Raw genomic sequence first — 26,713 nt, 5'->3', positions numbered from 1 at the left:
TACACAGACACACCAAAGATTGGAGGGGGCCCCCTTAGAATTATTTCAGAGATGAGCTGGTGGGATCACTACCTCCATACTCACAGAAACTTAGAGGTAAAGCTGAGGAAAGGTGGGCATCTTCTAAAGGTCCTAAATCCTCATGAAATCCAAATCAGGAAGACTCAATAAAAAATCTCCCCACCTTGGTGTGGAATACATAAATACCTCTAATGTTAATTTTGATCTTGCAGATACTGTTTTTCATGTTGAATTGAATGATATTCCCTAAATTATTTCATATTCCTACTCTCAAACCAACTAGTAGTATATCTTCTGATGGTTTTAAAGCATTAACAAGAAACATTCTTTCTGTCTTTGATTTCCTAACTCAGGTTTACACATGTTCCTCATAGTCTCTCCTTTCCTTCTTGCCTTACCTGCTCCTGCTTCAAATTCTCTGATTTTTCCTTTGTTTTAATCTTAGTTTGTATTATTTTTATATCTTTTCTCTTTCTTTATTCTTTGCCCATTTCTCTTCTCCCCTTTCCAACCCCTCTGTAGTATAATAGTCATTCTACTATCTTTATTAACTAATTTCTCAATCTACTCAAGAATATTACTACATTTTATACTTTGATTAGAGGAATTGTGGAGAAATTTTCAATAAGAGTTTCCCCCTAAGAGTTATTAGTACATGACTTTGCTCTGAAGTGATATTTAGTTAATAAAGCATTAATTATTTAGTTAATAAAGTATTGTCTCTCAAAGTGTTTGTGGATATTGGGCATAGCAGAGGGTACACATTGAGTGCATATTTGCCCAGCCTGGATCACTTAAGAGAAATATCAATGAATAGTCCTTTACATAAATGTGAAAGATGTTATAATTCCTGCAGATATGTAGACATACAGACACCATGAAAAGACAAGGGAAAAAGCCACCGCAAATAGGTCACAACACTTCAACAACTGATCCCATTGAAACCACAGTGGAGGAGAAGATTTTTTAAAAGTTTAAATTTTATAGTTAAATGTTCAGTGAACTGAAAAAAAAAAAAAAGGATATGAGGAATGAACTAAGTAAGAGAGGAAAAAAACAGAAAGTGAAAGGCCATTTCAATAAAGAGATACAGATTGTGAAAAAGAACCAAACAGAAATCCTGGAGATGAAAAATTCAATAAATCAAGTTAAAAATTCAGCTGAAATAATCACCAGTGGATGAGACCATGTAGAAGGCAGATTCTCAGGTCTCAAAGGTCAAGTATATAATCTTGAAAATAAAGTTAACAATAAAGAAAAGATGTTAAAAGAGACCATGACCAGAAGACTCAAGACATCTGGGATAACATTAAGAGACTAAATATAAGAATCATTGAAACAGAAGAAGACACTAAAATATAAACTAAAGAAATGCACAACCTACTACAGTGATGCAGCCACATCAATGTTCATAGCTGCTCAATTCACAATAGATTGTGGAACCAACCTAGATGTCCTTCAACTGATGAATGGATAAAGAAACTGTGGTATATATACACAATGGAATATTTCTCAGCCATAAAGAGGAATAAAATTATGGCATTTGCTGGTAAATGGATGAAGTTGGAGAATATCATGCTAAGTGAAATAAACCAAGCCCAAAAAACCAAAGGCCGAATGCTTTTTCTGATAAGTGGATAATGATATATAATGAGGGGGGTGGGTGGCAGGGGGGAAAGAGAAGAATGGAGGAACTTTGGATTGTGTAGAGGGAAATGGGGCAGGAGGGGATGAGGGAAGGAAAGAGTAGACTGAGACAGACATCATTACCCTACATACATGTATGATTACATGAATGGTGTGAATCTACATTGTATACTATCATAGAAATGAAAAGTTGTACCCCATTTGTGTATAATGAATCAAAATGTAGTCTGTAAAAATAAAAATTTAAAAAAAAATGAACCAAATGGAAATACAAAAAGTAAGAAAAAAAGAAAAGAAAGAAAGAAGAAAACAGAAATGCACAATCTTTTCAATGAAATAATATCAGAAAATTTAACAAACCTTAGGAATGCGATGAAGGTCCAAACACAAAAGACATTTAGAACACCAAACAGACAAGATTAAGAAAGAATCTCTCCAAGATGCATTATAACTAAAATGCCTAACATACAAAGAAAGGGCAGAATTTTTAAAGGCACAAGATAAACATCACAGGTTACATTTAGAGATGAACCAATTAGACTTTCCCCTAATTTCTTAGACCATTAAAAGTCAGCAGGGTTTAGAATAGTATACACCAACCCCTAAAAATAAAGGGTGACAACCAAGATTGCTATATCCAGCAAAACTATCCTTCAGAATTTAAAATGAAATAAGAACCTTCCATGGTAAGCAGAAATTTCAAGAATTTGTAACCACTTACAAAACATACTTGTGAAATACTTCATGCAGAAAGAAATGAAAAACAAATATCCAAGAGCCAGTATATGGATGAATCTCATTAGAATAGTCAACTAAAGAAAAATTAAGTCTGAATTAAACCTCCGAAAGGTATCAAAATGGTAGGAAATAAAAATCATCTGTAATAACACCAAATGCAAATGGTCTAAACTCTCCAATCAAAATACATGGATTGGCAGAATGGATTAAAAAACAGAACCCAGTCATTTGTTGTTTGCAAGCGATCACCTTGCAGAAAAAGACACCCCTAAGCTGAAGATGAAAGGATGAAAAAGGATACTTCATACCAGTGAAGACACAGAGCAAGGTTCTCTGTGTAGAAAGTAGACTTCAAGTCAAAATTAATCAGAAGAGACAAAGAAAATCACTTCAGACTGGTTAAGGGACTCATCCAACAACAATATGTATGATCACAAATATTTATGCCTCATACATCAGTGCAAAAACATTGGTATACCTATGCACATAGAACAAACCTGACTCAACATAAAGAATCAAATAAATCCAAATGCAATAATCCTGGATGATTTCAATATATCTATCTCATCAATAGATAGGTCATCCAGACTCAAACTAAGTAGAGACTCTTAAAACTAAAAAAAAAAAAAAAAAAAAAAAAAAAAAGGAAAAAAATGCTATTAATCAACTGGGCCTAAGAGACATCTACAGAATATTTCATCCACCAACAACTGAATTCACTTTCTTCTCAGCTGCCCCTGGAACATTCTCTAAAATATGGGAGAGGGAGCAAGAGAGAGAGAGAGAGAGAGAGAGAGAGAGAGAGAGAGAAATTCCTTGTATCCTAGCAGATTATAATGGAATAAAATTATAAATAACCAGATAAAAACAGAAACCACTTTAGAATGAGGTTATAGGTGATTGGGAGAAGTAAAAAAAAAAAAAATTCTTAGAAACAAAACCTATGTGACAAATTGGTGCAAACACTCTGAAAAGCAGTATGGAGATTCCTGAGGAAACCTGGAAGGGAGTCAACATTTGACCCAGCTATCCCACTCCTTGGCCTATACCCAAAGGACTTAAAATTAGCATACTACAGAGATACAGCCACACCAATGTTCATAGCAGTTCAATTCACAATAGCTAAGCTATGTAACCAACCTAGATGCCCTTCAACAAATGAATGGATTGAGAAAATATAATATATATTTTATACACACACACACACAATGGAATATTACTTAGCCATAAAGAAGTATTAAATTATGGCATTAACTGGTAAATGGATGGAGTTGGAGACTCTCGTTAAGTGAAATAAGTCAATAGCAAAAAAAACAATGTCCAAATGTTCTCTGTGACATGTGGATACTGACACACAATAAGGGGGAAGGTGGGAGAAAGACTAGAAGTTCAATGGATTAAACAAAGGGAAATGAAGGGAAGAGGGGGTAGGAATAGGACAAACAGTAGAATGAATTGGACATAACTTTCCTATGTTCATATATGAATACATGACCAATGAAACTCCACACCATGTACAACTGCAAGGATAGGAGCCTAATTAGAATATTATACTCTGTGTATAATATGCAAAATATGTTAAAGCACACTTTACATGCATAATATGTTAAAGCTTTAACATAATATGTTAAAGCACACTTTAAATAATAATTTTAAAAAATCTCTTGACTATATGAAGGCAGTTCTAAGAGAAATGTTTATAAAATTAAGTGCCTATATTAAGGAAAAGCAACAATAGAAAGATCCCAAATAGTCTAATGTTACACCTTAAGGCCCTAGAAAGCAAGGGCAAACTAATTTCAAAATCAATAGAAGACAGAAATTAAGATCAGAGCTGAAATTAATAAATTGAGAAAAAAAACAATAGAAAGGATCAACACAGAAAAAGATGGTTCATTGAAAAGGTAAATGAGTGATAAACCCTTATCCAAACTAACCAAAAGAAAGAGAGAAAACCCAAATCAATAAAATTAGAGATGAAAATTAGAGATGATATCCCCAAAGACACTTCTGAAATTCAGAGAATCATTAGGAAGTATTTTGAAAATTTATACTCCAATAAACAGGAAAATCTAGAAGAGATTGCCAAATTTCTAGACACATAGAACCTACTCAAACTGAATCATGAAGATATAGAAAATCTAATAAACCAATATCAAGCAATGAGATTGAAGAAACAATTAAAAACATTTCAATGAAGAAAATCCCAGGACCAGATGGATTCTCAGCCAAGTTCTTCCAGACTTTTAAAGAATAACTAATACCAATCTTCCTCAAATTATCCACGAAATAAAAGGAAACACTCCCAAATTCATTCTATGAAATCTGTATAACCCTAATACCCAAACCAGACAAAGACACATCAAGGAAAGAAAACTACAGACCAACATCCCTGATGTACACAGATGCAAATAATCTTAATATTAGGAAACCACATTCAAAAACACATCAAGAAGATAATACACCATAATCAAGTGAGTTTCATCCCAGGAATGCAAGGTTGGTTCAACATACACAAATCAATAAATATAATTCACAGCATAAATAGAATCATATGATCATCTCAATAGATGAAGTAATGACCTTTGATATAAGATGGCATATGTTTCAGTCAGCTTTTTCACTGCTGTGACTAAAAGGATCTGACCAGCACAATTGTAGAAGAGGAAGAGTTTATTTGAGGGCTCACAGTTTCAGAGGTCTCAATCCATAGACAGCTGACTTCATTCCTCAGGGCTCAAGGTGAGGCTGAGCATCATGGCAGAAGAGTGTAGTAGAGGGAAGCAACTCACATCATCAGGAAGCAGAGAGAGAGAGAGTCTTCACTCTCCAGACACAAAATGTACACCCCAAAGCCACACCTCAATTCCCACCTCCTCCAGTCACACCCTGCCACTCCAGTTACCACTCAGTTAATCCTATCAGGGAATTAAATCACTGATTGGGTTAAGACTCTTACGACCCAATTGTTTCTCCTCTGAACCTTTTCTTCTTTTATTAGTTCTCCATTTATTAAGGGCTATATGAAAAGTTTTAGGGAGTATTTCTTGGGAGTGGTTGCACAGTGTTTTGTTTTGTCTTTTAAGTGCTGCAGATAACACACCATTACCTGGGACCCTGTGCCTATGCCACGTTGAAGAAGTTACACCAGAATTAGATGTGTGACCTGTTTGGTTTTTCATAGATTATGAAGAAGAGGGGGAAAATAGGCCCCCTGTGTACATAGACTTGTACACTTTGCATCTTTAACCATTTGTGGTATTTTTGTTTTCTTGGCCTTGGAATATTCATACGCTTCTTTTATTTTTTATTTTTATTTTTACAGACTGCATTTTGATTCATTGTACACAAATGGGGTACAACTTTCGTTTCTCTGGTTGTACACGAAGTAGAGTCACACCATTTGCATCCTCTGAACCTTCTTGCATTGCCTCACACAGCTTTTGGGGGGACACCTCACATCCAAACCATAACAGCATCCATTCATGTCAAAACTGCTGGAGAAACTAGGCATAGGAGGAACTTACCTCAACATTATAAAGGTCATACATGACAAACCCAAAGTCAACATCATATGGAATGGAGAAAAACTGATTGCATTTCCTCTATAATCAGGAACATGACAAAGATGTCCACTAGCACCACTTCTATTCAGTCTAGCCAGAGCAATCAGGCAAGAGAAGGAAATTAAAGGGTACAAATAGAAAAGAAATCAAACTATCCCCATTTGCTAATGACATGATCCTATATCTAGAAGATCCAAAAAACTCCAAAGGAGTCTTCTAGAGCTATGAAGTAAATTCAGCAAAGTAGCAGAATACAAGATCAACATTCCTGTATCAATAGCTTTCCTATATTTTAAAAGTGATTTTACTGAAATAAATGAGAAAAATCATTCCATTCACAGTAACCTAAAAATTAATATATGTTTGGGAATTAATCTAACCAAGGAGGTAAAAGATCTCTACAATGAAAATTATAGAAAATTGAAGAACTTAGAAAAACCTCCCATGTTCTTGGACAGGCAAAATTAATGGGACCAAAATGGCCATACTACCAAAAGCAATATACAGATTCAATGCTATCCCCATCAAAATAACAACATTCTTCCCAGAACTAGGAAAAAAAAATTACAAATGGTTAATAGACATATTTTAAAAAGTTCAGTATCTCTGGCAATCAGGGAAATGCAAATCAAAACTACATTGAGATTCCATCTCATTCCAATCAGAATGGCAATCATCAAGAATATATATAATAATAAATGCTAACAAGGATATGGGGGAAGGTATTCTTATATTCATACATTGTTAGTGAGCCTGCAAATTAATACAACCACTTTGGAAAGCAGTATGGAGATTCCTCAAAAGAATAAGAATAGAACTACCAAAAGACCCAGCTACCCCACTTCATGGTATTTGTCCAAAAGAACTAAATTCAGCATAGTGTAGCGATACAGGCATATCAATGTCTATGGCAGCACAATTCACAATAATCAAGTTATAGAACTAGCCCAGGTGCCTGTCAATGGATGGACAGATTTTTTTAAAATGTGGTATATATACACAATGGAGTTTTACTTAACCATAAACAAAGAATAAAATTCTGGTATTTGTCAATAAATGGGTGGAACTGGAGAACATCTTGCTAAGTGAAATAAGCCAGACTAGAATAACAGGGGTCCAAGGTTTTCTTTCATTGTAGAAGTTAGAGCGAAGTAAGGAATAAAACTTGGGGGTGAGGGAGAATCCCTTGAAAATAGAAGGGAGACCAGTGGAGCAGAAGAAGGAGACTGAGCAGGAAAAGAAGGGACAGGAGAGGGGAGGGACGATGGAATGAAACTGAATAAATTATGCTCTGTACATACGTGAATATATCACAGTGAATTTCACCTTTGTGTATACCTATAAGGGCACAGATTTAAAAAACAACAAATAAATAGAAGGAAGACCTGGAGAGTGGAAGAAGGCAGACAGGGGGAGGGAGGAGGGGAGGCAAAGAGGAAGTACTGGGACTGAAATGGAGCAAACCATATCCCATGCATGTATGATTATGTCAAAATGAATTATTATGTATAACTGTATAACTCTATTATGTATAACTGTAATGCACTAATAAACCTTTATTTATTATTTTTTGGTACTGGAGATTGAACCAAGTTGAGCAGTGGTGCCCAACCACTGAACCATAACACCAGCCCATTTTATTTTTTATTTTGAGACAGGGTCTTGCTAAGTCGCGTGGGGCCTTGCTAAATTTCTGAAACTGGCCTCAAACTTACAATCCTCCTGCCTTAGCTTCCCAAGTCACTGGGATTACAGGCGTACACCACTCCGTGTGGCTAAATATTTTTTTTTTTAAAGAGAGAGGAAGAGACTGGGTCCATAATACCATCCCTCCCATGGTACACCCCCCAAAGATCTAACTAGTCCTCACTTCCCAAAGGTTTCACCACCTCCCAATAGCTCCACAGACTGGGGAACAAGTATTAAACACATGGGACTTGCAGATCTAAATTATAACACTGTTATGTGGAAATTATTTATACAAGTATTGAAGGGGCCTTTCATATAATAAGATTACTTCTGAATTGTGACAGATCATACACTCATGATTTAAGTTACAACTTTGTGATATATACTTCTCAGTACAGTTCAATAAGCATTTGGGGAACACTTAGTATTTTCCAGGCTAGTGTTTCTGGGACTAAATTGAGTGTAGGATACAAGTGCCTCAGAGGAAAGAAACTCATTGAAGAACACAAGGAGAAAGTCTAGAGACACCAGTTTACTTTGCCAGTATCTCTGACTTTATGCTCAGATTCAAGTTGCCTTTTTAACTTTAGATCTGTGAGGAATCAGTAGCCCCAAAGCCACAGATCTGACCAAACCAATTGAGACACCCCTGCCACCAACAAGCATGTCTGAAATACCTACATACCAGAAGTCATTGTTTTATATGGGGACATATTTTCTTTGGACCAGAGTTGAGTGGCTACAGGAGGCACTGTTTCAAAATCTGTGTGAGGGAAAGTAGTAAAGAAAGGGATCAGACTTCCTTAATGTGACTCCCAAGGCCCAAGAAATAAAAGCAGGAATCAACAATTGGGACAGATTCAAACTAAAAAACTTTTTCTCAGCAAAGGAAACTATCAGCAATATGAAGAGAGGGCCTTCAGAGTGGGAGAAAATCTTTGCCACTCATATTTCAGACAGAGCACTAATCTCCAGAATCTATAAAGAACTCAAAAAACTTTACGCCAAGAATACAAATAACCCAATCAACAAATGGGCTAAGGAAATGAGCAGACACTTCACAGAAGAAGATCTACAAGCAATCAACAGATATATGAAAAAAAAATGTTCAACATCTCTAGTAATAAGAGAAATGCAAATCAAAACTACCCTAAGATTTCACCTCATCCCAATTAGAATGGTGATTATCAAGAACATAAGCAACAATAGGTGTTGGGGAAAAGGTACACTCATACCTTGCTGGTGGAGTTGCAAATTAGTGCAGCCACTCTGGAAAGCAGTGTGGAGATTCCTCAGAAAACTTGGAATGGAACCACCATTTGACCCAGCTATCCCACTCTTTGGCCTATACCCAAAGGACTTAAAATTAGCATACTACAGTGATGCAGCCACATCAATGTACATAGCTGCTCAATTCACAATAGCCAGACCGTGGAACCAACCTAGATGTCCTTCAATTGATGAATGGATAAAGAAACTGTGGTATATATACACAATGGAACATTACTCAGCCATAAAGAAGAATAAAATTATGGCATTTGTACGCAAATGGGTGAAGTTCAGAATATCATGCTAAGTGAGATTAGCCAACCCCAAAAAACCAAAGGATGAATGATCTGTCTGATAAGCAAATGATGATACATAATGGGGAGGTGGGAGGGAGGCAAGAATGGAGGAAGAATGGATTGTATAGAGGAAATAGGGGTGGGAGGGGTGAATGAGACAAACATCATTTCCCTATGTACATGGATAATTGCACAAATGATATGACTCTACTTCATGTACAACCAGGTTTTACCCCATTTGTGTATGATCAATCAAAATAAATAAATTATTAAAAAAGATAAAAGAAAGGGGGCCAGGCAGAGAAGAGGTAAAACATGAATTGCCAAAAGAGTGTGTCCAAATGGACAGTTTAGGTTTTCCTGTGAGGTACATGATGAAAATCTTCCCAGGGTCTCTATGAAGCATTCAGTAAAAGCCACATTCTCCACCAACACTTCTGGCTTTGTGTATTTTGGGGATGCAAAGAAGTGGTGAGTCCGATATCACAGCTGGTGACAGGGTGACCACAGAGGTTACCCAAAGAGTGCAGCCGCTTTACAAGTGACCCCATTCCTGAAGGGTGTCATAAAAACCAACCACAGAGGGAGTTGCAGCAGGCATCCAAAAGAGCAGCTGCTGATAGGAGAGCACATTGGTGGTGGTGTTTTCTTATCAACGTCAAAGTCAAACTCTTCAGTGCAGTCAGTTGAGATACAGTCAACGTTTGCAGAGGAAAGGCCAAAAGTGAAATTGCATGGGGTATAGTGGGGCACGGGGAACACCTCAGCAATTGACCATTGAGCAGAACATCATTAACACAAAGGTAAGAAAAAGGACTCCAGTATCATCAACGGTCATCAAACTGTTCTAGTGTCCTTTCATCTTGGTTGTTTCTCACTCATTGAGCTGGGTTGAGATTGTCAGGTAATATCTCTGGAACTCAGTTTCCTCCTCTAGAAGAGATTTAAGATTGATGCTCTCTAAAGTTTCCTACAATTCTATATTCTTTAATTTTTTTTTTATTTTTACAGACTGCATTTCGATTTATTGTGCACAAATGGGGTACCTCATTTTGTTTCTATGGTTGTGCAGGATGTAGATTCACACCATTTGTGTAATCATACATGTACCTAGGGTAATGATGTTTAATTTTTAGAGATGGAGCCAGCTCCTAAATTTAAAAAAAAAAATTATTCGCAGAATTCTTTCCCTGGTTTTGATTCAGTAAAGAGTCAACTGGTTTGTAATAAACCAAAAATACATTTTACAGCAAGCACCAAGAAAAGAACAGAATGAAGATAATCCCTCTTCTTTTTCCTTTTGAAGCCAGTTACCAATGCAAACTCCAGTTTTACTGCCAAACCCACTTAGTCATCAGATATTTGGTACCCAAGCAAAATCCATTCAGTCCCTGATTATAGTGTGAAACCTCAGCACGCAGAAAAGCGGGAAGGAAGAGATCATGTTTTGTTCATCAAAACACTTTTCAAATTAAGCCATCACATCCTAAAATAGTGGATTAGAATCATCCATCAGAGCTTCTTCCTGAAAGCATGCAAATGCACCATCCTTGTTTAGAAGTAGAGTGTCAATTGCTGTGCAGATACAAAAATGACTAACAGGACCGCCTAATCAGACACCTGTCCATTTCCCTTTTTTTAGCTTAGCAACGCTTGATTCGCAGGAGTTGCCTGACACAAACAGCATTTTGCTGACAGTTCCGTGTGTGCTTGAGCAGTGATAGCATTTAAACTAAAATGGCGTTTCAGATATTTCCATCTGCTTCTTAAAAATACATTTGAAGAATTACAGTATTAACCACAAATGAATGACTGCCCAGCCTCTCAAATGAGATACAGAAATAGCATTGTTAGTCCATCAGAAAAGGAAAGCTTCCCCTCACCACTCCAGTTAAATGGAATGAAGAAGATTTCCTAGAAGAGTCCCTAAATAGAAACTGCCATTTTTCTGGAAAGAAAGATCCCACTGAGGGGGTCGGGAGATTATCTCCTTTGGGATTCTAGAATCTCAAATCTTATAATTTATATTTATGGTAATTATTGTATTAAATAGAAGAAACATATCAATAGCTAGGACAGGTTTTAACCTGCTCTTGTGTTTGTGATAAGACAACAAAAAGTGTTCCTCAAGGTGAGCATGACTACAATAAGAATCAAAGGGATATTTCACAGGTTGCCAAATTAATCCAAACTATTTAAATTAAACAAGTCTGTACTGTCTTTTATAGTCTGAGTTCCATGAAAAAGGAAGTTATTTATATATCAGAAAACCATTCCTGAATATGACAAAAGTGTATTGCTTTAAAAAGCCTTCTGGACTAACTATAGCTAATTCACACCCTGAATGGTAAAATTATTTATATATTCAAATTTTTTAAAGAGCTCGCTGCTGAGTCTAATTAGCATGCTTTTAGAATCTTCTGTCCAAATTTAGAACCTGAAATTCACAATGAACAAGAATGACATTCCCATTTTAACCAGAAAAAAGTAAATGAAGATGAATCAGAATAGAGATGGGATAGTATTTTAGAGTTTCTTTGGGTTTTTTAAATGGAGATTTTTAAGAAAATTTTTATCAGTTATTGATCTGAGATATTATTAAGAATTTTCTTTAAGGACACTTTAAAAACAAAATAAAACCATTTAGTAACTATTTTTTTAACCATTTGTAACTAGGTCTTCCCCCTTGTATCTACATGGGTGGTAGAAGAGAACTGAGCACAAGTGATTATATTTCTAATGCTGGAGCTAGAAGACTTTTAGATCATCCAAATCATTCCCTGCTTTAACATATGAGAAAACTCATCCATCATTTTCATTTACTTCTACATTTTTAAAATATTTACACGTATAATTTTTCTTCATATTTTGATGCCAAGATCCCAATGCCATTTACTTGATTCTGAAATTCTTGTGACTTAGTAAGGTAAGAATCTCATGGCTTGTTCAATGACAGAGATAGTATATCTTGAAGTCCATTCTAGCATATTCTCACACAACAAAGAAAACAATAATCATGAATTACATATTGTCATTGTCTACTGTTGTATGTGAAATATAGAAAGCACTAAAAAATGGTGATTGAATGAATCAGTATCACTGAAGGAAACAGTACAGTACCTGTAAATAAACTCTGCAGGGAGCCATAGGGTAGAGTCTAAGACTCACTTTATCACCAATTCATTGCATTACACTGAGCTAGTCACAGTCTCTCTGATTCCCAATTACTCAACTGTCATTTTTTAGGTTTAACTAACATTTAGATAGATTGCACATTCTCCAGACACTACTTGAAAGACTTTAAACACAATAATTTGCTTAATTCTCACAATTACTTATGAGCAGGGCCAGTTCAGACCCTCAGAAGTACACAGGATCTCATGTTCAGAAGGGTCCCACGTTTGGTTAATTTTCATCTGCCGCCATCTTGAAATTTGAATAAGGGCTCCAGCATGTTCATTTCATTGAAATCTCAACAAGGGGCTCTGTAAATTACATAACCAGTCCTGTCAATAAGGTAAGAATGATTACCATTCCCATTTTATAGGCGGGGAAACCAAGGCAAAGAGAGGTCAAATAACTTTTCTAAAAGCTGACCATTATTGGAGCCAGGTTGCACACCCAAGCCATGACCATCCACTGCACTTGAGAGAGACATTGGAAGCCATTGATGCTAAATTCCCTGACACTTCTGCAATTCCATTGTAAGTCATTTAATAAAAAGAATGTTGATTCATTCTTTGCTCCTTCCATCAATGCTTTTTATAGGTTCAGAATTGCAGTGGATAAAGAAAAAGAGATGCATTCATAAACAAGCCAAATTTGAAAAAAGAACTGCTTAGCTAAATGAAAGGTGAGAGGGTTTTAAATGGTCGTGGCAGGGGTTTAGCTATTTAAATGACTAAACAGGATACCTTTTGGGCTATTTCAGACTCTGATCCTCAAATTAGAGCTTTTAGGATTGGGATCCAGAGTCCTACATGGGGAAGACCGAGTTAGCCAGGAATGGTGAGGCCAGAGCAGAGGCAGGACACATCAAAGGAAGAACTCTGCACTTCCTTTTATAGATGTGAAAACAGCCCAACCACCTGGTTGTCCAATGGGCAAACATAAATAAAAGACTTGCATCAGCTGGGGATCAAATACTAAGGAAAAGAGGGCTCTGAGTCAAAGGTCACGTCCCCTGTGGAGAGAAGCATCTGGTCTCCTGTGATTCCCAGAACGTCCTCTTCTACCCTTTCCATACCCACCATCTGCCTAAAGTAATCTTGACTGAAATCTACCAGTTCCGAGGAATGAAATATGGACCTTCCTCATTAAACCAGGACCTGATCTACACCACATAGGTTTTGAGAGGTTTATTATTATTATTATTATTATTAATTATTCTAAATTATTAATGCTATTGCTATTAATTATTCATCACTTGTTTCCATCTTCACTCTACTTTTTAAATAAAACTTTTGTTTTATATCTTACAAAGTTAACTTCCAAATATAGGCCAAGGGGAGAAAAAAACCCTAATTTGTTCCAAAATGATGCCCCAAAGAGAACCAAGAAAATTACTACTCAAAATTAAGCACACTCTTCATTACCAAATACCTTTCCCCGGTGCAGACCTGAACCATGTGAGCAAGTCTGAACAGTCTCAGTAATTGATAGTGAAATAAACATAATATGAAAATAAGTGATTTTGAAAAATCAAAGTTCTCTAATAAAATGTCCATTTTATGATTGGATTAAGTAGAGCTAATGGGTTCATATAGTGCTTTAGGCTATTGTGATTTTCTAATTGACCAATAAAAGTCTCTATGCCTGCTAATATTTAATCAATTAGACAACCACAGTCTCTTCAGGGGGTTCTTCCAACTATCACCTTGTTCAGAATTACCTAAAGAACTTTTTCCTGATCTCAAATCCTTTCTGGATTTTATGAGACATCCTGTCCCTCTAAACTGGCCTTTCAATGGTCTTACTGTTCTGTCTGTAACAAAAAGTCAGAAAACACTAACCCTAAAAGGACAAGGTAGAAAATAGCCACATGGAGGCGATGGTTGGCAACAAGGGAGCACAGAAGACTATCTTATCTCGATTTCCTGAACACTGAAGCCATCTGCGACCACACATCTCCCTGTCTACTGGCATCACTTACTATTCTAGGAAATTCTTATTCAGGAAGATATAGTTGCAAATAACTTGAGTGTTTCAGGAAATTTCCACAAATTCACTTATCTAAATATCAGGATACTCGTTAATATCAGAATACTTCATTAGAGAAAAAAAACAAAAACAAAAAAACTTCTCACAACAATAGATCCCTTGACCAGGCTTATCAAATAATTCTTGGTGCTCCGTGACTGTTTTCACAAATCTTACTATGCCCCAAATCCTGAACTACCACATAATAAGCTTTGACCAATCCAAACCAACCCACACCACATTGAAAGACATGTCTTAAACCAGACCTAGAAGTACGCCATCTTTATCTTCCTGGACCCAAGAAGCCACTAGGACACTACTTTGCTTTATCAACATTTTTGAAATCTAGGGATCTTTACAGGGAGTCAGTAATCAGTACTCCTTTCCCCTCCACTACAGACTCCAACACTTTGGTTTTCTTCAGCCAAGCAACAAGCTACTAGCAAGGAGGACTTGGACTCTGTGGGAGTTGCAGAGAGAACTGGTGCAAGGTTTCTCCCCAGTGAGTTGGGAGAGGACCTGGAGATTAGCACTGGAGAATTGAACCAGACCTGCATGGGCCTATAGACCTCTGGAGAAATGGTCTCCCTGTCCTTCAAGAGGTGAACTAAGTCCTCCCTGACCTTGAGGCTGTGAGAGCATAAGAAAAGAGGAAAGGAATTTTCCTTCAGGTGTCACAGCAATGGGTTATACTTGCCTCTATCTCTTCTACCTGCCCATGAGACTTGGCTGCCACCATTTGGAGACCTGAACAGCAGAACTATTCCACAGTGAATGGGCAAAGAAAAACAGAACCACATAGAAGGAGACTCAGCAGTCAGAGAGAGAGAGAGTGAGCAGTCAGATTTTTCAGATTTAGCACACGCCAACAGAAATAGAAATGAAAGAAAATACCTAGGGGAAAACAATGAAGGAAGTCCAAATTCAGGTCCAAAAACAGTTTGAAGCTAAAAATTATAATTTTCCATCTAACATTGCATGAGATGAGTTGGAAGAAAGGAAGACCATATTGAGAACCAAAGTAGGGGTAGAAAATACCTAATGGAATAAATAGCTTAAAGCACAAAGCAAAAATATAAATAGATACAAATCACAAAGGAAAATAATTTTGAGAGGAAATGGCTATGGTCCGTAAATCTTACATTCAAATCAGCCACTATATAAACAATAACGAAGCTTCCAAGGCACAGAGGAAGATGAAAAGAGAAAAAAAGAAATTAGGGATAGATAGAGATAGGTGCATACATGATATATATAAGCACACATATCATGATAATATATGTATAAATGAATAATGGCATAACATCTGGGAATGTATATGAACTTATTAATAAGTTAATATTTATCAAACTATAGAACCATCTCTAATTTCCTCACAAAATCCCCATGAGGATGGTACTATTTTTAAGACCATTTCACAAAGGAGGAAACCAAGGCACAAAGTGATTAAGTAACTGACAGATAGACACAAAAATCAGGAAGTAGCAGAGCCAGAATTCAAACCCAAGCAATCTTGATCCAAAATTTTTATACACAAGATCTCCAGTGACTCTCTTTTTTTTTTAAATCGTAACCTGTTATATAAGGGAAGACTAGCATTTTTTTATAAATAGGATGTAAAATTTGTTCCCAAATTATTCTTCCTCAGTCCTGCCTGTCAAGAAATTAAATGTAACTGTGATACTGCAATGCTTCTCAGGTATCTTGGCAGGTATGTGTGTGAACTCAGAATACACAGGTGACATAGATATGCTAGGACAACTGGTAATGGTGGATTCACTTACATTGTTTACACTTCTATGTCCAGTGAGTCTTAAAGAAGAAACATGCAATGAGGAGAAATTCTAACCGGTGTATAGAATCAGAAGTTCTCAAATATTTCACCCACTATTGGAATTGAGAGTCAAAGTTATGGAAGGGGAGGATGGAAAGTAGAAGGGCCATAGTTCTCACCTGCAAGCAGGAAAGGCAAAGAGGGAGAAAATGTGTCCTGTATGAGTCTGCTCATCAAGGTATCGAGATAGCAGTGAAGCATGGTGAGTAAGGGCATCTTGGTAAGGGAAATAACTGCTATCTTGATTTCAAAAATGGCAATGAAGGGCTGTGGAGATAGCTCAGCTGGTAGAGTGCTTACCTCGTAAGCACAAGGCCCTGAGTTCAATCCCCAGTACCGCAAAAAAAAAAAAAAAAAAAAAAAAATGGCAATGAACTATACAAATGTATATGAGAACCAAAAAGGATAAACAAAATGGAAAAACATAATAACCATCAATGGAAAAGCAATGAATTGCAACTTGATCAAAAAGAAAAGGAAAAAGAGAACATAATACTATAAAATAAATAACAAGGACCCTGGGGATGTCACTTGGTATTAGAATATTTGCCTAGCATGTGTGAGGCCCAGAGTTCAATTCTGAATACAAAAAACAAAACTGGATAAATAATATAAAATCAGATATAAAGAATAAAGTCTATGTGTTAGTCAGCCTTTCTTCACTGTGGCAAATACCTGAGAAAAACTACTTACAGGAGGAAAGGTTTATTTTGGCTCATGGTTACAGAGGTTTCAGTCCATGGTTGGCTGGTTCCAGTGATTTGGGCCTGAGGTGCTTCTGAGCCACACCATGGGAGGAGGAGGGAGGCAGCAGATGTTGCTCAGCTCATAACAACCAGAAAGCAGAGAAAGAGAAGCAAAGGAAAGGGCTGAGGAGAAGACAAACCCTCCCAGGGCATATCCCTAGTGACCTACTTCCTCCAACTAGGTCCCATCACTCAATAGTCTATTCATCTACCATCAAATGGATTAATCCACTGACGAGGTCAAAGCCCTCCTGATCCAATCATTGCCTAAACGCCCCACAGCTGAACCTTGCTGCACTGGGGATCAAGCCTTCAACATGAGACCTCGGAGGACATTCCAGAAGTAAACCATAACAGTCAAATACATCAATCATTAAACAACTGGGCTAAAAGCCAAATCCTAGCGATATACCAGTCCTCCCTTATCTCTGGGGAATGCATTTCAAGGCACCCAGTGGATACCAGAAACTGTAGACACTCTGAGCCCTAAATATACTACGATTTTTTCCTATACATAGATATAACCATGTTAAAGTTTAATTTGTAAATTAGACTCGGAGGGAGAATAACAACATTAATCAATAAAAACAGAATGATTATAGCAATATTCTATGGTAAAAGTTATGTGAATGATTTCCCTCTCTCCTGCAAAATATCCTGTACTGTACTCAACCTTCTAGTGATGGTGGGAGACGGTGCAATGCCTGTGTGCTGAGATGAAGTGGGATGAGTAATGGCCTCAGAATGGCATGCAATTTAAAATATATGTCATGTTTTTCCAGAATTTTCCACTTCATATTTTCAGTTAGAGTTGACTGTGGGTAACTTAACCTGCAGAAAGCAAGGTAAAAGGGGCTACCTGGACAACATCTGAAACAAGGTGATAAAAAAATATTTCCCTCTGTAAGGATAGAGGAGTGCATCCAGTTTCATTCCTTCTAAGAACTACAGTGAAAGATGTTGTATTTAAGGGTCACGGAGCCTTAGGATATGGAGAATTAGAGAGGAGACAACACAGTTTGGGCTTGAGAAGCAGATGTAAGAAGGACAGAAGGTTTAGTGCACCAGAGTGTTTAAGATATCGGTGGATAAGGAGAAGAACCAACTTGATCTGCAGTGCAGAATACTCCAAAGGCTCAGCAATCGATAGCAACTAGGTACCACGGGGTGGGAAGCGGATGGATTCGATCTGTCCAACGCACAGTCAGGCCCTTCCATCCCTTTCTACTCCAAGCTTCTTTCCCACCCCAGGAGAAAGTGGTGCTTTACACCAGTCTAGAAAGAGGGGGATTCGGTGAAGCCCCTTGTCTTCCACATCCACAGTGCTTTTGATCAAGACTTCACCCTCCAGGCAGGAGAATGAAGATTGTTGTCAGGCGAATCAGACAGGAAGGTGAACCTAGGCATGTTGATATGGGGGACTAGGGTGGGGGAGGGGTGGGGGGTCTGAATGCGCTCCCAAGTCTACATGTTGGAACCTTAATTCCTAGTGCAATAATGATGGAAGATGGGACCTTTAGGTTATGAGGGCTCTGCCTTCACAAAAGGATCGATGCTGTTATCACAGAAGTGGGTTCATTATTGTGAAAGTAGTGCCCTTATAAAGATGAGTTTGGTTTCGTTTCTCTCTCTGTTACACCATCAGACGCAGCACCTCATACTTGGACTTTCCAACCTCCAGAACCATAAGCCAATATAGTTCTGGGTTTTTTGTTTGTTTGTTTGTTTGTTTTGTTTTTTTTTTGTTGTTGTTGTTGTTGTTTTTTAATTACCCAGTCTCAGGAATTCTGTCAGAACATCACGAAACATGTTAGTCAAGCTGGTGGGTGGAGCGGGGAGGGAGGCAAAGTTCCCAACAAATCTGGACAGTGGGATGACCCTACGGACTGCAAGTTCACCACTCAGAAGGGCCTGCCAGGGTCTGATTTTTCATTTTTAAAGAAGAGCAAACACCCAAGAAATGTTTTTCACATGGGAGACAAAGAGGAGCAACTTAAGGAGACTGCTGGGTGTGAAAAATACTTTTAAAATGGACACACTGAGCTTGGTATGGTGGCACCCGCCTGTAATCCCCAAAACTCAGGGGGCTGAGGCAGGAAAGACTTAAGTTCAAGGCCAGCCTCAGCAATTTAGTGAAACCCTTTCTCAAAAAAATAAAAAGGACTGGGGATGTATCTCAGTGGTAGAGTGCCCCTGGTTCAAGCCCCAGTACTGAAAATCAAAATAAAAATCAATATTAAAATATATGTGTGTCTATGTGTGGATACATATATACGTATATTCATGCACACACATATATATTTAAATTTAAGAAAAGATATTGCATCCAAGAAATCCAAGAACCCAGAACAGAAAACGAGAAATGGATTTCAGTAGAACTGAATACTTATGGAACTGCCAAAGTCCGTTCTTTTACCTTCGTCAATGAATGTTGACAGAAAGACAGAAAGAACAATTAATAGTGCAATGGGGTTTTGTCACAAGTCTTACACTTATGAAATTCTTAGCACCTCCTGTACAAGCAATTTTTTAAGCTATCTCTGATGTTCAAGGAAAATAAAGTCTAGTTTCCTATTACTAACCCAAGAGGGTTAATTAATTACAAGAGGCAATAGAAATAGTAGCATTAATTAAATGGCCATAAAATAAGCATTGCACAAACGTTCAGTCTGTACATAATGGAAACCCTTCTTCCTCGGGACTCACAGCACTTAGCACTCACCCAGGCCCCTCCCTATCCCATACCCCTGAGCTTTTACTAGGAAAGGGCTGGGGAGCAGAGGGAAGAAGAGGAAACGAGCGTCCTCACCCCAGCTTGGACAGTTATCCTAATTTGGAGAGGAAATGATGATTGCCATGGAATGATGAACATTTCTCATGGGACCTGGGGAAGTCACAAATGTCAACCTAGTCATAAGATACAAAGCAGCAACACAGGATTATAATTCCACTGTAAAGAAAGGGAAGTTCATGGACTCTTTGGTGGAGCTGCTCTTCTAGAATCAGAAAATTGCTTGGGTCCAGGCTAAATTGAATTCGGACTCATGTTGAACTTTGGAACTCTAATGAAAGCATTCATACATTTCTCATTTTGATTCATTTCCAGACCATTTGAGTTGACAGTTACCTCTGCACAGTTACCACTATTTTGCTTAGCCTCCTAAATATTCCTCAGTTTGTTCTACTAAAGCAATCAGATGACTAACACCAACATTTACTCTTTACAGTTTACAAAATGTCTTCTCCTCCTTTCTCTCTGTGGCTCTTTCAGTCATCCTGTGAGTTGGCACCAGCAAGACGGGGATCATTACGATGATGCTAATTTGACAAATGAGGATGCCGAGACTCAGGGGAGAGTGGTGTGTCCAAGCATACCCAGGTGCTGAGAGGTACGCTGCAATTCAAAGTCGGTTCTTGCCAGGTCACATTCATATTAGTGCATGTCTTTAGTGACACTGGCAGGTGTGCTCATTGGTATAATGTTTCTGGCAGTAAGAATCAAAAGCCTTCAAGTAGAGCTAGGAGTGTTGCTCAGGGGTAGAGCTCTTGGTTAGCAGGTACAAGCCTTAAAAATTACCTTTTACTCAGCTCAGGCCACGGTAACAGACTGCAGGGAGTGGCAGGTAATGATTCACTAACAGAAATTTATTTCTCACAGTTCTGAGCTGAGAAGTCCAAGATCAAGGTGCTTCTGCTTCAGTTCACTGCTCTCTGCCTTGCCGAAGGCCACCTGCTTGTTCTGTCCTCACATGACCTCCTCCTTGTCTGTGCAGGGAGAAAGCCAGCTCTCTGCTATCTCTTCTGTTAAGGACACCAATCTGATCAGATAGGCACCCCACCCTCTGACCTCACTCAATTACGTCCTTAAAGGTCCTCTCTCCAAATAGAGTCACACTGTGGGAGAGGACCTCAACATTTGAATCTTAGGGGGCCACAAACATTTGAGACTAGAACAATATGCATCCCCTTTGAACTGGTGACTCCGCTAATAAAAAAGTCAACTAAAAAACAACTAAATGCATTTACCAAAATATATTACCAAGGATGTTTCTTGAAAGCAATGTTGTTGGACGTAAGACTTCTCATTTCTGAACTTACTCATATCCAATAAGAGAGACAATAGCAATACATACTACAGCCTTAGTAAATACAGCTTCCACATCAGTTAAAATATTTCAGTTAGCCATTAACAGAATACTGGACAAAATCATTCCAGAAATGACATTGGTTTATTTAGCAAATCAATAGTCAGAGCTTTGCTTTAGCTTCACCTGTTGTTTTCTGAACTTTATAAAAACCTGTTGTTTTTCTTAACTTTCCTCATGGACTCAAGACAGCTGCTGCAGCTCTACCTTTCACAACTTCCAAAAGCAGGTCCAAGTGGCAGGGTTAGAAAATCTTTCACAGAAGCTCTCAGCAGGCTTCCCTAGAACTGGGTTACATACCTACCCTAAATCACTACAAAAAAAAAAAAAGTTATCGTAGTTAACGTAAACTACTTTTATACCTAAAAGTACTTTAAAATGGGGATACCAGTGGGAAATCACTTTTGGATAGGTTCCTGGCAATGTCTCCACTGTTTCCTTCTCTTCCTGAGATTTCATCTCCTATCTCAGACCAAATATCTCTGTAGGTCAGAATTTGATACACCTCAGGCTTTAAATTCTGGCTCCAAACTCCTCTCAGCAATCAGCCCTATCTATGCCCCTGACCTCTCTCTTTTCTAACAAGACACAGCCCGGGTAGGACAGGTCAAAGCAACCTGAAAGAGCAGGGCAGTGTCCTGTGCTTAGAGGCCTGGCCTCCTCCTCAGGAGGGAGTTCTGGGACAGACAGCAAGGCAGAGACCCACTCCAACAGACGGGCCACACTGGAGGGTCTGGTTCCATGAGCTCTGTGACCAGAACCTGTTGAAGGCAGGAACATCTGGGACAGAGAACCAAAGTGCACTGACCAGGACTTGGACATCGGGCCCGAGGGTGACCAGTGGCAGCGGTGATTCCATTCTAAACTTCACACACTGGACTTCAGCCTGATCCTTCAAACTCTCTGGCCAGCGGTTGTGTCACAGGGCTGCCACACATGGAGAGCAGATTATAACAGTGCAGGGGACCCAAAGGAGACATGGGGCCAAAACCTACTCAGCAGTGCTGACTGCCATGATCCCCTTGCCAGGCTCCATCTGCCTGGAAAAGGGGGCACATTTTTCTGAATATCAACTCCTTTTTGGTGCTCATGAAGCCTCGTAGCCTTGCCAGCACCTGAACCACCCAGAGGAAGGAGCATTTTCCTGATTTTTTGTGAAGGGCCTTTTGGGTTACCTGTCGCCCTGGCTGGCTTGATCCTAGAACTTAGGAATGAGAAGTCAGGGAAGTTCATGAGATCCCAAATTTGAGGGGAAAAAAAAAAAAGGCCAGGAACCTGTCAAGCCCTGGCTAGGACCTTCAGTAGTGTTTGAAGAAGAGGAATGCACAGAGAGAAGGATTTGTTTCTGTTCTGCGCTAAAATGGAGTCTCGTGTAACTCTCTTCTAGCCAGAGCCATATGCATTGCATACAGCCAAGGAGTAACTTTAGGCAGAATTCGCGCTCATTCCTCTACAGCATGGGAAGGCGGTTTCAAGTGCTCTTGGATGACAAAGCCCCTTCCACACTGACCTTCTAGAATGTGAGCTAGGAAAACTCTATCCCTGTAAGTGAACTTCTTCCCTGTGTTCTTCATGCCCTGGCCTCTTTGTGTAATGTTTTTCCTCATTGTCTGGAAGCTGCTCCTACCCAGCTTCTCTCCGGGTAAACAGTCATGTGCTCCCTCTAGAGGATCCCACACGGTTTAAATGTCCTTTGGATAATTAATCACACCTTGCTTGTTTTGGAGTATTTCTTTCTTCTACTAAAATATTATGTTTCTCAAAAAAAAAAAAAAAAAATCACTGATCACATCTTACTTGGATTAGTAGTGTACAGGGAAACTCCTCCTTGTCCTTGTCACTTCAGTTTTCCGCTCAGAGATGGAGGAAGCTCCGTGGAGAGTGATAGGAGGGCTGAAGGGCAGGTCTGATCTGCTGAAGGTTAGTCCTCAGCGTGGCAGGGGAAACAGGAAGCAGGGATAGAAGAAATGAACACCTGCAGTAGGAAGATCAAGGGGAAAGCCCTTCCTTGTACGTAAAATTCCCTGGGGCAAGCTTTGCTTCCCATGTTGGAGCTGCAAAAGGAAAAGGTCAAGAACAACCTGGATGTAATCAGTAATTGGGTCCCACTGGGGCTGGGTAGGTGGGTGAAAATCCAATGGCTCCTGGTGGAACAGATACCGCCAATGACATCCTCTTCCTTCTCAGCAAACATGCTTCTCAGGATGAGCAAATCCCATCTGTGGTTCTCCGGACCCCTGTGCAGGAACTTTAAAGGGGCCCAGAGTTTTGCCAAGGAGAGCTGGTTATTCACAAGTAACTATGAAATCCATCCAGGAAGAACCTGGGCCACTGGGCCTCTGGGTATTGGGCCAGTGAGTTGCCAAGGCATGAAAAGATTTCAGGAAGGATGCTGTTTGGAAAAGATGCTACATGCAGAAAGATAATCTCCACCTCTGTTACAGAGGATTAGTTGGAGGACATGCTGCATCTCATAGCAGACGTACCTTCAGGCTGATGCTTCCTGGAGTGCCATAATTAGACGCCACACACGCATTCTGCCCTTAGGCAGCTCAACAAGTACCCAGCCCTTTCCTGTGTTTGTTTCCAAATACTTCCAGCTTGGGACAGTATCGAATTTCTACACAGGACTTCTCTAATCCAGACAAACTTTCCCTGCTTCTGCAAAGAAGGTTCTCAAGTTCAAGGTTGGTGGAGAAGGCTGGTCAGGGCAGAATTGAAAATGGCAAAGTTTGCCTCCAGGTGGAGGGTTTGCTTGTTGTTCTGTCCACCATAAAACTGGAAATGAAATGACAGCTGCGTTCATAACCAGCATAGACCACAGAGGATGGGATGGGAAGAAGTCAGTGAGCTTAGAATTGTGGAACAGGGTTTTTCTGCTGGAGAGCATCCATGTAGTAAACCATAGCTCTTGGTAAGAGGAGAAGTGGAGGATAATTCTGAAAGGAGAACAGAAAGAACCTCACGGAAGGAGGAAAAAAAAAAAAAAAAACCTTTTGTTTTCAAAGGGTTGCCTTGGGTGGGGCTGATGTGGCTGGCCAGTCTAAGGACCACTCTTTGAGAAGCAGGTCCTTGGAGGGCCCAAGCCTGGCACTGGTATACAGGAAAATGTGTATTAAGAAGAAAGAAAAAGACGGGCATGGTGGTGCATATCTATAATCCCAGCAACTTGGAGGGCTGAAGCAAGAGGATCTCAAGTTTGAGGTTAAACTGGGCAACTTAGCCAGATCCTATCTCAAAATAAAAAAATAAAAGGGCTGGGTATTGTAAGTCAGTGGTAGAGTGTACCTGGGTTCAATCCCAATACTGGAGGAGGAGCGGGGAGCGGGAAGGGAAGAGGGGAGATAAGAAAGCAGTATCGCTGTCACTGCTGGAGTTTGTGATGAGGACTCTCAACACTAATTAAAACCACTGGATGGGTTAGAAGGCTAGAAAGAATGGAAATGGACGGCCTTTTTGTTACACAGTCATAGATGCCTAATACAGGGAAACTGGGAAAAGATTTCTAAAAGAGATCAATAGAAATATCCTCTTAACCTTGAATTTATTATATCTAATTATGACCCCTATATCTCAGAATCAGTTCCCAAGAGAGAAATCAAAAGAAGCCCTATGCCAGAGAAAGACTCTCTGATCTGTTTGGTGTCCAAAACTGACCAGAGTAATGAAAAGAGAAAGTGCAAAATGTCTCAGCCAAACATGTGCTCCATTTCTAAAAACTGAGATATAGCCTTTTCCCTGAGGCCTGTGTTCCACCATGTTCTTAAGGAACCTGATCTTGGGTCTTAGTTTAAGTCAATCAACCTAAAACTACCAAGACTCTAGTCTACTGGGAAGCCACAAGTCTGCCATGCAACGTGGTACAGCTTGTGCACTGAGCAAAAAGAGGCACAGACAAGGAGTGAATGCCAGCCTGCACTCAGCTCACTAAGCTTATTCCCAGAGGATGGAGATAAATTTGTCTTTTCTCTGCCCAGCGAGCGTAAGAATGTGCACCAGGTAATTTACATGCCAGCAATGATCCTGAGATGTTATTTATGTGATTTGCCTCCAACCTTGGTATGTTGTTTGGATCCGGACTCCGATATCTACCACATTCTCTCTCAGTCTCTTTCTCTGCCAGTGTGTTGCACACACCCAGAGAGACAGTCCTTTGAGGTTCAGGTAAAAAAAAGTAATTAAACTCCTATTTGTAATTTTTTTAATCTAAAGCAAGAAAGAAATTAATTACTGTAAGATAATATATTAATACAGGCAGATGTTTATCATCTATAAACATGCATGAAATCAAACACTTAAAAGAATTAAAGACTATTGTTTTATATTATCATCTAAGTTATAATAAAATTTTTTAATGAGAACAGAGCCTTCAGGTGAACATTAATCAAATAATCTGACTAGGTACCACTACAACTTGACCCCAACATCTAATTCAAATCGATAATTACATAGCAGACACTCTGTGCTGGGCAGCCGAGAAGGTGGCCCCCAAAGATTGTGCCTCTTGGTTTTCACACCCGTATAAATGACATTTTGCAGGGCATATCATGCAGCTTTGCCATAGATCCTGAGCTGGAGGTATCAGCTAAACTGCATCCACAGAAATTGAGATAAAAAATGCTTGCCGTTACTTAGAAAGTCAAGGGTCACATGTTTCCTCTTATATGTGGAAGTTAGAGAGGAAAAAAAGGAATAAAAATAAAGATGATCTCACAGAAACAGAAGGGAAACCAAGAGAGTAGAGGCAGGGAGAAGGGACAGGGCACCAGCGAGTACTAGTAACAAAATCTACCAAATTATGCTGTGCCTTGTACACGTATATCACAATGAGTCCCACTTATATCCGTAAATACAATGCACTCATTGGAATAATAATAATAGGAGATCAGTAAAGAAGGAGAATCAGAGAGAGGAAGAGAGGAGGGAAAGGGAAGGTGCTGGGGAATGAGACTGATCAAGTTACACTGTGTGCATGCACAAATGCAGCACAATGAACCCCGCTAATATATACAATTACAATGCACTGACAAGAAAAGTGTTTAACCGTGTTTGCTGTTTTGAGCTGCTAAATTTTGAGGTTGTTTGTAGCACAGCAATAGATACCTAATGCATCCTTGTAGGTAATGTGTAATAAATTCCTCAAACTTGCAACAAGCCACAACTCTGCCACCTAGGTAATGTCATCCTCATACTACAGATAAGGAGACAAGAGTGTTTAAATGACTTTCCCAAGTTCAAGCACCACAAGTAAATGACAGGATTGTCCAAACTCATTTCCACTTATAATAGATTATTTTCTCTACTAGCTATATATGACCCATACCTAACTTTATGATCTTGGGTAAGTTATTCCAACCTCTTGGTAGTCAACTTCCATTTAAATGATTTTTATATCAAGGAATGTTGAGGGTGGGGATGAAGACATGGAGTCAATTCCACAGGCACTGAGTTTTGTGTTTCTCCAATGTGTGTGCAGCTAAGGCCAGCAGCTTCCTATACATGTCAGTGCTGCCACTCAGCATATAGAGTAACAGATCTGTCTCTAACAGGAAAGGCAAAAAGA

The 26,713-nt window shown here is 39.0% G+C and overlaps 1 protein-coding gene across 1 annotated transcript in view; it reads right to left on the bottom strand.

The window, feature by feature from the left end:
• Map3k7cl (MAP3K7 C-terminal like) overlaps nt 1-23,032 on the bottom strand; it is a 66,793-nt gene extending 43,761 nt beyond the window's left edge. Inside the window, exon 1 of the mRNA XM_047564620.1 lies at nt 22,948-23,032. The gene's annotated coding sequence lies outside the window, so the exon portion shown is untranslated. The remainder of the gene's footprint in view (nt 1-22,947) is intronic.
• Nucleotides 23,033-26,713: the final 3,681 nt, after the last annotated feature.

The sequence above is a fragment of the Sciurus carolinensis genome, chromosome 9, assembly GCF_902686445.1.
Source record: "Sciurus carolinensis chromosome 9, mSciCar1.2, whole genome shotgun sequence".
NCBI lineage: Eukaryota > Metazoa > Chordata > Mammalia > Rodentia > Sciuridae > Sciurus > Sciurus carolinensis.
This window is presented reverse-complemented; position numbering and strand designations above follow the sequence as displayed.